Source organism: Tetrao urogallus, assembly GCF_951394365.1.
Source record: "Tetrao urogallus genome assembly, chromosome: 1".
Taxonomy (NCBI): Eukaryota; Metazoa; Chordata; class Aves; order Galliformes; family Phasianidae; genus Tetrao; species Tetrao urogallus.
This window is the reverse complement of record NC_136813.1, coordinates 45,620,280-45,635,435: the sequence shown is the minus strand read 5'-3', so window position 1 is coordinate 45,635,435 and position 15,156 is coordinate 45,620,280.

Sequence of the window (15,156 nt, the reverse complement as noted above, 5' to 3'; positions counted from 1 at the left end):
ATAAATTTTATTTTCTTTATAAAACCACATATATGTGTAACAGTTAGGCAGCTCAGTGAATATATGAAGTAAAAAAATATATAATTTTTAAAGTCCTTAGGATATAAATAAAATGAAAGTATTTTATAATATCCAAATTTTATCTTAAAAAAAATTTGCTTTAGAGCCGTTTCCAAAAAATCAATTTATTTGATGAGCATGATTCATTTTATTGTCACACCAATCCATTATCTCCATTATTAAAAATCCCTCCTTGTCATTACTTAAAATAATTTATAGTAGGTATAAAGCACCACACATTTATTTACTCTAAAAAAAAAAAAAATTATATAGTGCTTCCAAGTCAATTAATTAAAGATCTCTTCTTGATTTGTTTGACTTTTCAAGAACTCTATAGAATGAAAGAAATGGCCTTCCTTCTTCCGAGTTAATTCTGCACACCCAATAGAACTGGTAGAACAATTAATTTTTATGAATCATGGAATTGGTGATTTATGCTGGAAATTTCTTCTAGAAGTCATATGGTTCAGTCCCCCTGATCAACAAGGGTCACCTACAACAGTTACTAAAAATCATATCCAGACAGTTTCTGAAGATTTCTGAGAATCTGGAAACTCCTTGGGCAACCTATGTCCCTCACACAGTAAAATATGTTTCCTAATAGTAAAAGGAAACCTCTTGTGTTCTAATTTGTTTCCTCTACATCTTGTTCTGACTCTAGGCCCCACAGAAAAGAGCCTAGCTACATTCTTTCTGCATCTTCTATTCCTATATTTATAGATCCCTTCTGAGCTTTCCCTGCAGCTTCACCTGTGCTGAGTAGAGGGAAAAGATCACCTCCTTCAACTGGCTAATATTTTGCCTAATACAGCCCCGGATACCATTAGCCTTCTTTGCAACAAGGATAAACTGCTGGGTCATGTTTAGTTTGGTGTAAAAAGGGCACCCCAAGTCTTTTTCTGAAAAATTTCTTTCCAACTGCATGTACACATGCATGGAGTTCTTCTTCCCTAGTTGCAGGTCTTTACACTTGTTGAACATCAAGCCTGCATTAGAAATGGTGTGGCCAGCAGGAGCAGGGGTGATCATCCCCCTCTACTTAGCACTGGTGAGGCTGCACCTGTGTCCAGTTTTGGGCCCCTCACTATAGGAAAGATGTTGAGGCCCCGGAACGTGTTCAGGGAAGGGCAACAAAATTGGTGAGGAGTCTGGAGCACAAGTCTTATGAGGAGCGGCTGAGGGAGCTGGGATTGTTCAGTCTGGAGAAGAGGAGGCTCAGGGTAGACCTCACTCTACACTTCCTGAAGGAAGGTTGTGGTGAAGAGGGATTTGGCCTCTTCTCCCAGGCAACGAACCCAGGACCTGGGGAAATGGCCGCAAGTTGTACCAGAAGAGGTTTAGGCTAGACATGAGGAAAAACTTTTTCTCTCAGAGAGTGGTCAGGCACTGGAATGGCTGCCCAGAGAGGTGGTGGAGTCGCCGTCCCTGGCAGTGTTCAAGAGGCGTCTGGATGAGGAGCTGTGAGATATGGTTTAGTGCTTGTGGTAGCAGTGGTAATGAGAAGACGGTAGGACTAGATGATCTTGCAGGTTGTTTCCAACCTTGTGATTCTACGATTCTATGATAAGATTCTATCCTTCAATCTCCTCAGCCTTTCAAGGCCTATTTGTATGACAACAAAATTCCCTGGTATATCTGCCTCTACTTCCAGTTTGATGTAATCAGCTCTAGTTTATAATCATAAATTACTAACCTTGTTTGAGGAAAAGAAAATAAAAAAATAAAAAAGACACTGAAATGAATATTCAACAATAAATTCAGTGATTCCTTTCAGATATTTGTGAGACTTTTCTTCTTACCTTTGACTTCATATCGTTAAGTACTTGCGAGGCTGGGATACTTTTTACAATTCATTATATTTGTATTTTTGAGAAGTGGCATGTTCCTATGAGATATTTTTGTAATTAAGCAATTGAATCTCCTATTTATCTCTGTTTGCATACTGAGTGTCTGTTCAATGTTTGATAGATTTTTGTTTGTTTAAAAAAGATTTGAAAAGCTCTTGATAGTGGTATTTCTCACTTTCTAAATCAGTCAGATGACTCACATGTTTGAGATACATAACTGCTGATTATTTGTTTGTTTGTTTGTTTGTTTGTTTGTTTACCGAAGGAAAAAAAATGGAAACAAAGATTAGAAGGAATGAGATTCTATACAGAGTTGATGCGTAATACCATGCATTCCAAAATCAAGCAGAACATGTTATTTTTAGTTAGACTAAAACCTTGATGTTAAATCTTGGTACTTCAGTTCTTCATAAAAAATAGAGTGACATTATTTTTCTTATAACAATTTATTAGCTAGTTAATGCTTCCAGATTATATAGTAATATGTAATATTGGTGTGTTGGTTCATAATTCTGTTTTCACATCAGTATTCACATAATATACAGTGAATGAATTATGAGATTTTAAGTTGAACAATGAGGAAAACAGAAATCCATAGTAAACAGTGGTCATTAAATTACTATCTGATATTTATACTTAACTAGATAGAACCATAGAAATATAAACATGTGTCATGGTTTTGTGCTTTTTATTGTCAGTATTTCACATCATAATGTCACGTAAAGTACTGGGAGTTAAAGAATTAAAGCTCCAGTTCTGTGGACTGCCAGTTTCTGGGTGCCTGGTTCTTGGAGGCAGGGGGGAGGACATGCATTCCCCAGAAGACTGTGTGCTCAGAGGGAAAAGCTGGAGCTCCTCGCAGATCATGAGACCCTCTCTTTGTTCGCTGCCCAGGTGTGCATGCTGCCCTAACTTTTTTTTTTTTCACCTGCAGTTTTAGAGTAAGGCCTTCAAACACTCTCTCATTTTGCTTGATTTGTTGGCCTCAATTTCAGTTGTATTGTGTTGTGTTATCTTGCACTGCAATATTGTATTTAGTACAATTCCTCCTCAGATCATTGTCACTGTTCTGTTTTTAGACCCATCTACTATCTCCCTACCTTTCTACATTTTCCCCTTTCCTGGGGTGCAGGTCCACAGGTCCCCTGCCCCATTAGTCATGGAACCAGGCCAAATCAGCCCATGAACTGCTGATGGCCTTTTTTTTTCTTTTCCTTTTTCTCTCTTTTCTTCATTTCTGGGCCAATGGGCCTGAGGGTCTGCTGTCTCCCTGTCAGGGATACAGACAGATCTCGAGATAATTCCCTGACAAGTCAAAAAAGTCTATGTGCACAAACAAGTCTGTCAGCACTGTGGCTTCTAAATGACTGAAAATCTTTAACAGTATACTAGACTAGTATCACATGGGTGGAGACTGACTTTGTGAAAGAAGGAATTCAAACGATGTTTGGAATTCAGCTCATGTTTAGACAACTAAACATGACATTCCTGGACTTCTGAAAAGCCTTTGACATGGTCCCTCACCACATCCTTGTCTCTAAATTGGAGAAGTATGGATTTGAAGGACAAACTGTTTGGTGAATTTAGAATTGGTCAGCTGGGTGCAGCCAAAGGGTTGTGATTAATGGTTCTGTGTCAGGGTGGAGGCTGGTTACAAGTGGTTTCTCCCAAGGGCTGGTCTTGGGATCAATGCTCTTCAACATCTTAATCAATGACATAGATTATGGCATTGAGTGCACTCTCAGCAAGCTTGTAGACTACACCAAGCTGAGTGGTGTGGTCAATACAACAGGGGCAAGGGAAGCCATCTAGGGGGAATATAGGTAGGCTGGAGAAGTGGGCCCATGTGAAACTAATGAGGTTCAACAAGGCCATTTGCAAGGTGCTGCACTTGGGCCGGGACAAACCCAGGTGTTTATACAGACTGCGGGAAGATCTCCTTGAGAGCAGCCCTGCAGAGAAGTACTTTGGGACGAGAAGCTGGACATGAGGCAGTGGTGTGTGCATGGAGTCCAGAAGACCAATTATATCCTGGGCTGCATTAAAAGAGGAGTGGCCAGCAGGGAGTGGGAAGGGATTGTCCCCCTCTACTCAGCTCTTCTGAGGCCCCATCTGGAGTACTGCACCCAGACCTGGGGCCCCCAGTAGGGGGATGTGGAGCTCTTGGAGTGAGTTCAGAGGAGGACCACTAAGATGAACAGAAGGCTGGAGCACCTCTCCTATGAAGAAAGCTTGAAAGAACTGGGATGGTTTAGCTTGGAGAAAAGAAGGCTCCAGGGAGACCTCATTGTGGCCTTTAAATACTTGGAGGGAGCATATAAACAGGAGGAAACACTGTTTACGAAGATGGATAGTGATAGGACAAGGGGGAATGGTCTTAAACTGAGACAGGGGAGGTTTAAGTTAGAAATTAGGAGGAAGTTTTTCACATAGAGGGTGGTGACACACTGGAACAGATTGCCCAGAGAGATTGTGGATGATCCATCCCTGGAGGCACTGAAGGCCAGGCTGGATGTGGCTCTATGCAGCCTGGTCTAGTGGTTGGTGACCCTGCACATAGCAGGGGGGTTGAAACTACATGATCATTGTGGTCCTTTTCAACCCAGACCATTCAATGATTTCATGATTCTATGATCTAAGTGTGCCTACATGCAAATGTATATGAGAGTTAGATATTTGAATTCTCAGTATAGTCAGTAAAGATCAGAAGCTTACTTCATCTACATAAGCATGGAGGTAGTTGAGACTCTTACAGATATGACTACAATTCTGATGGAGACTGTTGGAGAAATCATTGGTGTGGAAGCAGGATGAGATGGCCGGTATGCCCTAAGGCATCCTAGGTGGTAGGAAAGAGCTGTGAGCGGGCTAGCTGTATCACAGTGGGCAGTGATTGCATCAGACATATTTTGTACAGTTACTGAAGGTTATTCCAGCTTCCCAATTAATCTAAATTAAAAAATAAAACTTGTTCAGCTGGGTTTGAGTATAGTAAGCAATAAATCTGTTTACACATTGCATATCCTTTTTATAGTCTTGGCCTGAGAGTTGGTATAAATAAAGACATCCTATTTTGGGAAATAAAGATAAGTAAATGTATTGACATGATACTCTAGGCTATTTTATTTACTGATACATGATCTTACCTGTTCTATTCAGTTTCTTTGTGGTTCTTCAGTGAGGATAATTTGTGAGGAACTGATGAATATTTTTGAATCATTAATTGTTTCTATGAGCAATAGAAATTAAAAAAAAACAAAACCCGAACGTGGACATTAGACTCCATTCTCTACTTTCAAACTTAAGTTCCTCCTAGTTACTCTGTCACAGTTGAAAAGATGTAAATAAGCAAGTACAGTCTCATTAGAAGTATGTTTGTACTGGTCTTGCCAGGTGAGTTGAGATTAATGCTATTCATATTCCCCTGGCAAATATTTACCTAAGAAAAAATTATTTGAATTCCTCCATGACTAATAACTAACAAACCAGGTGCATTGTAAAACAAAACAAAACAAAAAAAAACAAAACCAAAAAAAAAAACAAAAACCATCTGTAATAAGAGAGGAGAAAGTCTATTGACTCACATCACAATTTCTTCTAGCTTTTGACTGAACATAGTATAATGATTTAAATTCTCAGAGGTAAGCATGAGGAAACTGCAAGAGCTTAAAAATGATTAATTCTTGTGAGAGATTTGTATGCTTATGTATGAAGCTGCTTGAAACTTGTTACATTTCTAGCATTTCTATCTCACAGTACATAGTGTTGGTGTTAGGATAAGTAAAGGGAATAGTATTTGTTGTTTGCTTGTTTGTTTTGTCTGCATATACCTGTGTATGTCAGTTTCATGGGAAAAAATCCCACAAGCTGACAAGCTTGTGCCGAGCCAGGGTGTGTTGGAAGTCAGAATTTGAGCTCTGTCAAATGATCTATGTGGAATTTTGTAAAGTTTACCATTGCAATTTGATGTCCTAGAGGAGAGGAACAGTATGTAGCTATCATGAGGAAAATTAATGTGTGTACACCACAAGTGATCCACATTGCCCACCAGCTTTGAACAATTATGATTTAACACTGGCAGGCAACTAAGCACCACACAGTTGCTTACTAATTCCCCCTACACCTAATGGGAAAGAGAAATGGAAAGATAAAAGTGAGGTAACTCATGAGTTGAGATAAAGACAGTTTATTAGGTAAAGAAAAAGGTGTAAGTACAAGTAAAACAAGTTAAGAAATGTATCCACTACTTCCAATCAACAGACAAATATTTAACCATTTTCATTAAATCAAAGCTTCATAACCTATTGTGGGTACTTGGGAAAACAAACATCAAAACACAGAATGTCCCCTCTCTTCACTGTTTTCCACAGCTTTCATTGCTGAGCATGATGTCATATGGTACAAAATATCCCTCTGGTTAGTTTTGTTCATCTGCTCTGGCTGTATCCCCTCCCAGCTTCTTGTGCACTTGTTGGTAGGACACTGTGAGAAACAGATGAGGTCGTGACCCTGTGTAACCATTTTTCTTTTCTGATAGATGAACTGGACACTGAGACAGTAAGACATATTTTCTTTCCTCTCTTGTTTTCTTTTTCTAAGACAATAAAGGAAAATCATCTGGAGGGGAAAAACTTTAGAAATTGAAGATGTTTCTTTGTAGCACTCACAGAACTGAGGTAAGAAAGCTAGCAACCGGAGATCAGCAGTTAATTCCTAAGGCTTAGTAGGTGTGTTACACTGAATTTCCCAGGAGAGTATGACACTACTGGGGAGTGCTTCTTGCCCATGGTTCCACTTTTCTTCACTTCACAGAGCTTTGTTCAGCTTTCAAGTTTAGATTTATCTAATGACAAGTAATCAAGTAATTGAATTGGCCATTAGTTTATAGACCTGGGACCTTTTATCAAGACATACTTTCAAGCTTTATGCTGTCATACAATCTCAAGTCCGCACTGCTTTTAATTGTTTCGTAGGTTTTTTTGTTTTTTGTTTTTTTTTTTATTCTAAGTTTATGGTAAGTTCGTTTTACACAGAATAAATGTTTGTGTGCTGCTTCTATACTATATATACACTGTTAGTGTATATTGGATAGCTACCTATTAAAAAAATGTAGCAATTAGAAAATCATCACACACAAGAAGCTATACTAAAATACTTTGGTTTTACTTAATTACTAATTACCTAATTACTTGGTCATTAGACAATGGCTGTTGCAGCCAAACAAGCTAGAATTAGTAATATTGCATTCAATGATCTACATAGACACAGCTCCGTCTGTTCATTCGTGTTATCCTAGCCCTTTCTCATTTAGTAGCGCCAAATAGCAGAAGGTGCTTTTAGGTGCTCACTACAATTTGATTGCTTCTACTCACCTTGTTATTTTTTAGTAACTTGACTGCAGATTGTTCTTTAGATTTCTTTATTACATCCTTGTTAATGTGAGTATAAAATCACTTGGTTTCCTACTGAGAAAGGTAAGGCAGGCTGAGGGTCTTTGAAGCGCTCTTCCCATCTATTTTAACCCATTTCTATTTCTTTTTATTTTATTTTTACAAATGTCCACAAGGATCTTTCATAACATATTAATATGAGAATATAACAGTTAGCTTTGATGTGTTAATAATGATTCTTCTTTTATTTTTCATTTTTTCTTTTTTTTTTTTTTTTTAATGATACTTAACCATTTGTTTTGCTGTTTTTTTCCTGATGATTTGATTTCCTACAATTTTACTGGACTTAGAATTTAGGAATTGTCCTTTCATTGTTTGCTGTTGTTGTTGTTTTTCTCTCCAATTGCTTAATTTCTTGGCTTCTCCGGTTCCTAATCCATATCAGTATCCAACTGTGAAAAATCCAGGTTGACTTATACTACCAGTTAGCAATTCATGTTTCAACATGTTATCCAAACTTTATCTCATCTTTTCCCATTTCCAACAGAGACTAAAATCTGATCCTGTTTAAACTATGATTTTTCACCTTATCATTGTTTTCATTTATTTTTGTGTTGCTTCTTTATTGCTTTCGGCCTTATGTTCTGTCTTTTATGGCTTTAGTCTCAGTATGTCAGTACCAAAACCTTGCAACTGCTGATACATGCTGTTGAGCATACCTTAGCAATTTGGGTAAATGATGTGATTTTCAAACTGGTGCAGATATAAATAGCATGTGCTGCACTTTTTTTAATTCTGTTGTTGTCTTTTTATTTTATTTAGCCATCTGGAAGTTTAATTGTATAATGGGAAAGATTCTTGAAAACCAGGTTAAAATAATCAAGAACAGTCCTCTGAATTAGTGTGCATTGTTTTAAATATTGATACCTCTCAGAGTTTAGATTGGTTAAACTTTGGAACTAAGAGTGATCAAACTGGCATTTACATACTTCTTTTGTCCCTGATGGAATATACTGCTGTATAATTGTCATTTTCACAGATATTGTCCATATGAATTACTAATAAGAACTGACAAAAGTTTAGACAAAATGCAGTCCAGGTAAACCTCTGGCGGCAAATGACTTAGAAAGAGTAGAACAGAGTGAATCCAGAGCAATACAATAGAGGAATATTTTTCCAGTATCAAGCACTTTGAAAAACAGTAATCTCCTAAATGAGAAATCATCTTTGTGCCTATCCTACTGGGGCTACCCTGCAAATAATAAAGGATATTACCAAGATAAAATTAATATAATTTTGGTTATCCTAGTCTTTTGGAATATCTTATTAAGTTTGCAGATGTAATGATCCTCTCAGTATATTTCTCTGCTTTTCAGATGATTTAGAATTCCTTTGATTTAAGGTTCCTCTTCTCTATCCCAGGTACCTTGACATCTAATTTATGTATCCTAATAACAGACAAATGGTTTGTATAAACATTAAAATTAACATGCATAATAGTGCTTATGTTTGTAATAAAAGTGACTGTAGAAGTCCAGAATAAAATAGATTTACTTTACTGAGTAAACAGTCTTCTAAGTATTCTTGTTTTTGTGATTAAAAAGAAAAAAAGAAAAAAAAGAAAAAAAAAAGCCAACGTAATTTATAAGTAATAGACAAATATAAATCTCCCTTTACAAATGTAATCAAGAAAAGACATGATAAATACAACATTAGCACTACTGTTGTAGAAAAGAATGAATTAAATATTACTGCTAGAAAAATAGAAAAATATACATTTCACAAATAAAATCAGACTTCCACTTTATTCCACTTTGAATATTGATATCCACAGTGTTCTGCTGAATAGTATATCTCTTCACAATACCTTGTATTCATAATCAAGTCATTTGAGTGACTTACTATTCCATTTGTATGTACAACTCTCACCAGAAATCAATACATTTTCTTGTAGAATATGAAATTGTTTTTTATGTTTGCATTTTTTTCATATTGGGCTTACCACTTTAGGCATGAAACTGGCATATGCTACATCATCTTACTTTAGTGCCCCATTACTATAATCAAACAAATGGAAGGAGGCAACAATAACCAAAACCACAGTAGCTTCATCATAGTTATTATTTAGAGAAACTGAAAAATAATTTTATCAAAAGTTAGCATTAGTTTTGTATTTTATTAAACAAGATTATGTGAATAAAAATAAAAGATAATTTGTTCATCTTAACCTGCAATGTGTTTACATGAGTCCAAAAATTAAGAGTTTCAAAATAAAGAATTCAAAATAAAAAAGTGAGAAGACAGAAATGCATTGACAGCAGAGAACAATCAATCACAGCTCTGCTTGTATTCAAGGTTTGGTATCTCTATGTTGTAGCAGTAGACAGCAGTTAACTTTTTCTGCAATTTCTAACACATTTTATTTACCTATCAGTTACCTGCTCAAGGTCTCTAATATTCAAGCCTTTGGGAACAAGGAATATTTTACATTTTGCTGCCCTGATCACATACAGGGCATATACTTATCCTACCCTATAAACTGTATGATACATTAAGGATGATTGCAGAAGGTAAAAGCCCTTGGTAGCAGGTATTTTTATGATCAAAACAGTTGTAAGGACGTCTGGCTTCATAAAGGAAGCTGTTGAACATGTATGCAATTCAGCAAAACAATTCAAGCGGCAAAAGTGCATTTTAAAGCAAGAAATTTAATCTACCATAACGAGTCAAGTATTAGCTATTATTTATTTCTGAAATCACCAATGTTGTCACAGAAAGAAGCCATACACCCATGTTTTCAGATTAATATTTCATCTGATGGTGGCAGGATTGATGGTTGTGCATCTGAAGCCCCTTTGCTGCTGTCACAAAAGGATACAGAAATCTTGGGTTTTGATGAGTACACTAAGGCAGAAAAAAAAAAATAATTAGGAGAACTCATAACTGCCTCAGACAGCAACAAACATTATGAATGGAAAACATTGTGTGTTTGTTCTACCTTGAAGAATAGGCATTAAAACATCAGTAGCAACTTCTTTGTAGGATCTCATCTGCTCTTGTTGTCGTGCTGTAGAAACAACTGTACCTTAGCTACCCAATCAAAAAGATAAGTGACTACAGCTGATAGATTAGATCACAAGCAGCATATCTGAGACCTATCCAGGGGAACCTGGGGCCTATATGCAAAAAACTCTGCAGGCATATCCTAAATGCTCTTAGGACCTTTCAGTAAATTATGCTGTATATAGAAGTGTATATATGCCTCACATAGACACCTGATAGACTAGGAGAACAAATCCTTGAGAGTAACCCTGTCAAGAAGGACTTACAGGTCCTTGGTAGATAAAAGACTTGCCATGAGACAGTAGTGTGCACTTGCAGCCCAGAAGGCCAACTATACCCTGGGCTGCATCAAACTCATCAGCAGGGACAGTGAGGTGACTGTCGTTCTCCACTGTTCCCTCATGAGGCCTGGTCTGTTTCCAGGCCTGGGACCCTCAGCATAGGACAGATGTAAAGCTTTTGGAGAAGGTCCAAAGAAGGACCACCAAGATGATGAGAGGATTGGAACACCTCTCCTATGAAGACAGACAGAGAGAGTTTGGCTTGTTCTGTTTGGAGATGAGAAGGACCTCAGGAGACCTCATTACATACTTCCTGTATTTAAAGATAGATTATAAGCAGGAAGGTAATCAATGTTTTAAATGGGTGAATAGCGATAGGAAAAGTGGGAAGAGCTTTAAACTAAGGGAAGGTAAGTTTAGATTAGATGTCAGGGGGAAGTTTTTCACAGGTAAGGTGATGAGATGAGGCATGGGAACTGGCTGCCCAAAGAGGCTGTAGATGCCCAGTCTCTGGGGGAGTTCAAGGCCAGGTTGAATGGGACCATGGGCAAGCTGTTGTAGTAGTGCTTGATCTAGCAGTTTGCAACCTTGCTTGCCATGTCACAGGGGTCGGAGCTAGGTAATCCTTGAAGTTCCTTCCAACCTAAGTCATTCTGTAATACTATTCTTCAATTAGAAGTACATGAAGAAAATGTACTTTTGAAGATTTTGTGATAATTTTAACCTAGAAATCCCTGAGTATATCAATGTCTTAGGCTAATGTGGGGGAAGATGTAACTGTGAGTGAGTCACCAAAATGCTTACCAGACTTCTTGATAGACCTTATCACTGTGAAACTTTGGGAGACTGGAATGTAAGACAAAGAGCAAAAGGAATCTAAAGATAAACAGGAGATCTTTCTGTATGCACTGTTAATCTTGTCACAAGTGAGAAACCTTTATCACTGCTTGGGAGTAGCTAGGGCCAATTAACTTATTAGAAGAACTGCTGGAGGAACAGGAACTTCTTGTTTGTAAGTGAATGATATATAAAATGTATGTTGAACACAATAAAGAAGAACTATTCTGATGCTGTAAGAAACTAAGAGAGCTCTGTAACTCGACTGAGCGTGGACAGACTAGAACAAAGAAAATTGCGCCATGGAAGGTGGTAGATATAGGGAAAAATTTATTCCCTAAAATTGTGGTTAAGCATCAGAACAGGCTGCCAATAGATATGATGAAGTCACTGCTTTACTATAAGATAAAAGCATAATGAATAGTATTTACTCGCTTTCAAATAAATTAAGAACTGTGTGAAATGAAAGGCTAAATACGTCTCCTGATATGACAAAATTTTTACTATCTGTTTTCAACTTGATGAACTTATCACTGAAACAGTAAAGGTCCAGAATTTTTTTTTTCTTTTTTTTTTTTTAGCAATCACATCCCTATTCTTCATTTTATCCTAACCTAAATCTTCTAATTGTAATCCTAGAATTGAAAGGAGCAAAGCTGAGAGTGCTCTAACATGCTGGGATTTTGAGCTTCTGTGTCTCCCTGTTGCTGTACTGCTTTCAGCTGTAAACCAGAAATTCTGTTACTCTAGTGTGTCTTGTGAACATTGCAGCACCCGTCTAAAATATCTAAATTTGCTACCTCTCTGCAACATCTAATGTACAACTGCCTACTGTACATATTAGGCTAACAGGGCTGCCTTACTATTGACAAATTCTTTGATATTTATATATATATATGTATATATATATATATAAATTTCTGATTTTTTTTTTGTCTAGTCACTCGGGAGTATCAGAGGCAAAATTCAGTTGTTTCATTATATAGCAGCAGGCCTACACAGATTTAGACGTAGACACTTTAGTAGTGGTATCTCAAATGCAGGTATTTATGGGTCATCTAAGTCTCTACAATTCTAATTTAAAGAGTTGTAGTGCTTGGTTCAAATTTTCAATCCCATGCATTTACATGCAGCCATGCACAGCTCTGTTAAAAATAAATTTGTCATATAACAAACTTTTAATTCATCTGCAATAGGAATTGGAAGTACCCAAAATTTTTAACATAGCTAGTAGGTGCTCAGGTTTGGGACTGTTGTTTCCAATGAGCTGTTAAATTGCATTTATTTTAGATTGAGCTGAAAGCCTCTCTAGATTATGCATTTAATTAAATTCTCTAGATATATGTATTTTGTGCCATTTAAGATGCTAACTATTGTTATTTGCAATAATCAATAAGCTACTAAAAACAGTAACTCAAACCAGGAGCTGGCAGGTGTGGCACAGATCTGTAATCTGTCAGAATCAGTAGATAGGATGTCTGAGGGAATTTAAAATTATACTAGACATTCATTTTTGGACAATTGAGTCTTACCCTGGCTAGATGATGAATGTAGAGTTTGGTTCTGTTATTTGTGTGTATTACATTTGATATTAACTTAGATGCCTTCACTTGATGTTCTGTAAGGTCATAAAGATCCACCATAGGTCAGCTTTGTGTATGGCTCAGAAATAGTGTGAATAGAGTGAATTTTTTTTTCCTAACAACTATTCTGAATACCTCTTATTTTAGTTTAAAACCATTCCCCTTGTTTTATGACTATCAGATCACGTAACAAGTTGTTTTCCCTCCTGTTTATAAACTCCCTTCAAGTACTGTAAGGCTGAAATTAGGTCCTCGGGAGCCCTCTCTTCTCCAGCCTGAACAAGCCCTGCTCCCTCAGCCTTTCTTTGTAGGAGAGGTGCACTGTCCCTTTGATCATCTTTAGCTTTCCCCTGGACAATCTCCAATAACTTCACATCTTTCTTGTGCTGGGGCTCTTTACTGTTAAAGGTCCATGAAGCATGAGTTCCTAAGGGAAGCTTCATGCAAGAGGTTTGATTAGTATTCAGTCATGCATAACTCAACAACATTTTACAAACCTTGAAGAAAACAATAGATACAAAAATGTTGAATCTGCCAAAAAATTGGAATCTTTACTTAGAATAGCCTGGCAAAGAATAATGAAAGATGTCTTAATTTTCTTAGAAGTCCTTTCTGTTAGAAAGCTATTTTGGGCTGTTCTCTTTTTCCCATGAATATCCAATCATGGAAAATCAAGCACAAAGTTAGGTACATAGAATGTACATGGCTCTGTGGTTAGTTTGCTTCAAGGAATACTAATTGAAGGTAACAAAAGACCCACAGGCAGTTTCAGTCTTACTTATCTTCAGTCATAACCAGTGTTGTCCCTCAAGACCCCTTTAAGTGGATATTTAATATACTATTGTATAGTGTGCATTTTGTGATTAATTATACATTCTGGATATGGCTATTCAGGTATAGCATCCATTATAATGATTACAATGTTTTTCTGTATTTTCATATGAAGCTATGCTCTTAGAAACTGTTTAGTTGTGAATGAATTACAGGATATCTCATGATGATGTATTCTAGACTTTCAACAGGCAAAGTCTTTCCCTTTTATTTGAGATAGCCATTAGGTTAAAAGGTTCTGTTCATATAAGAGGATACTACACCTCAGAGAAAAGTCTAGCCAGTTTCAAATCATGGTTATCTAAGCTGAAGTAAGTTATCCACACTAAACTGTATAAAGCCAAATGATACATATTATGGATATGACACAAGATCTCTAGTATATTCAAGTTTTCACAGAGATCATGTAGAATGCCTCAAGCTATATCTAACATCATCAGATTTTGTCTTGTGAGCATCTGGGTTGTCTTTAGTTTAGAACAAATTTATCATAGTAGAAAAGTAAAAACAAAAATGCCATATGACTAGATAGCACTGAAATAATGGATTAAAATTATTAGATTGAGATTATTTCACCTCAGATAACACACAAACAAAATCTTAAACACTAACAACAGCAAAAACAACATAAATATATAGATTGACAAATTCCTTCATATCAATTAAGTTGGTAGTGAAGCTGTTTGGTATAGTTTAAGAAGTCAACAAAGGCATTCAGCTCACTCTTAACACACCTAGTGCTCAGCTCACTAGTCTGACTATAACTATTTAGTACATTTTAGATCCGTGAGCATCTATATGGAGTAGAACAAAAAGTAGATTCACAAGTATCTCATGTTCTCATGAAGAAGCTGCTGAGGATGTTACAGAATACCCAAGAGCATCACCAATTTTGACAGATGCCTGCCTCTGTTTGGAGAACTGAATTCAGCCTGAGTACTTAAGTGTCTATTTTTAATACCATACACTCTACCTCTGAGAACAAATGAACTTACGAAGAAAGAAAAAGACAAATATGACTCTGATCTTTCTGTTTACCAACAAACTGTGCACATTATGGAATTTGAAAAATAATTCTCTCCAAGCAGAAGCCTGCAGGATACTGTTTCAGGCCAGTGATGTTCTACAACACTTTTTCCTTCTGGATGATATAATTAGTATTCATTAATTTTCAGATTTTTTTTTGTAAACTAAGTGCTGTTTGTTAGCTACATTCATTGCTGATTTCTTCTGTAGTTCATGGTGCTACATTTCCATCAGTTCT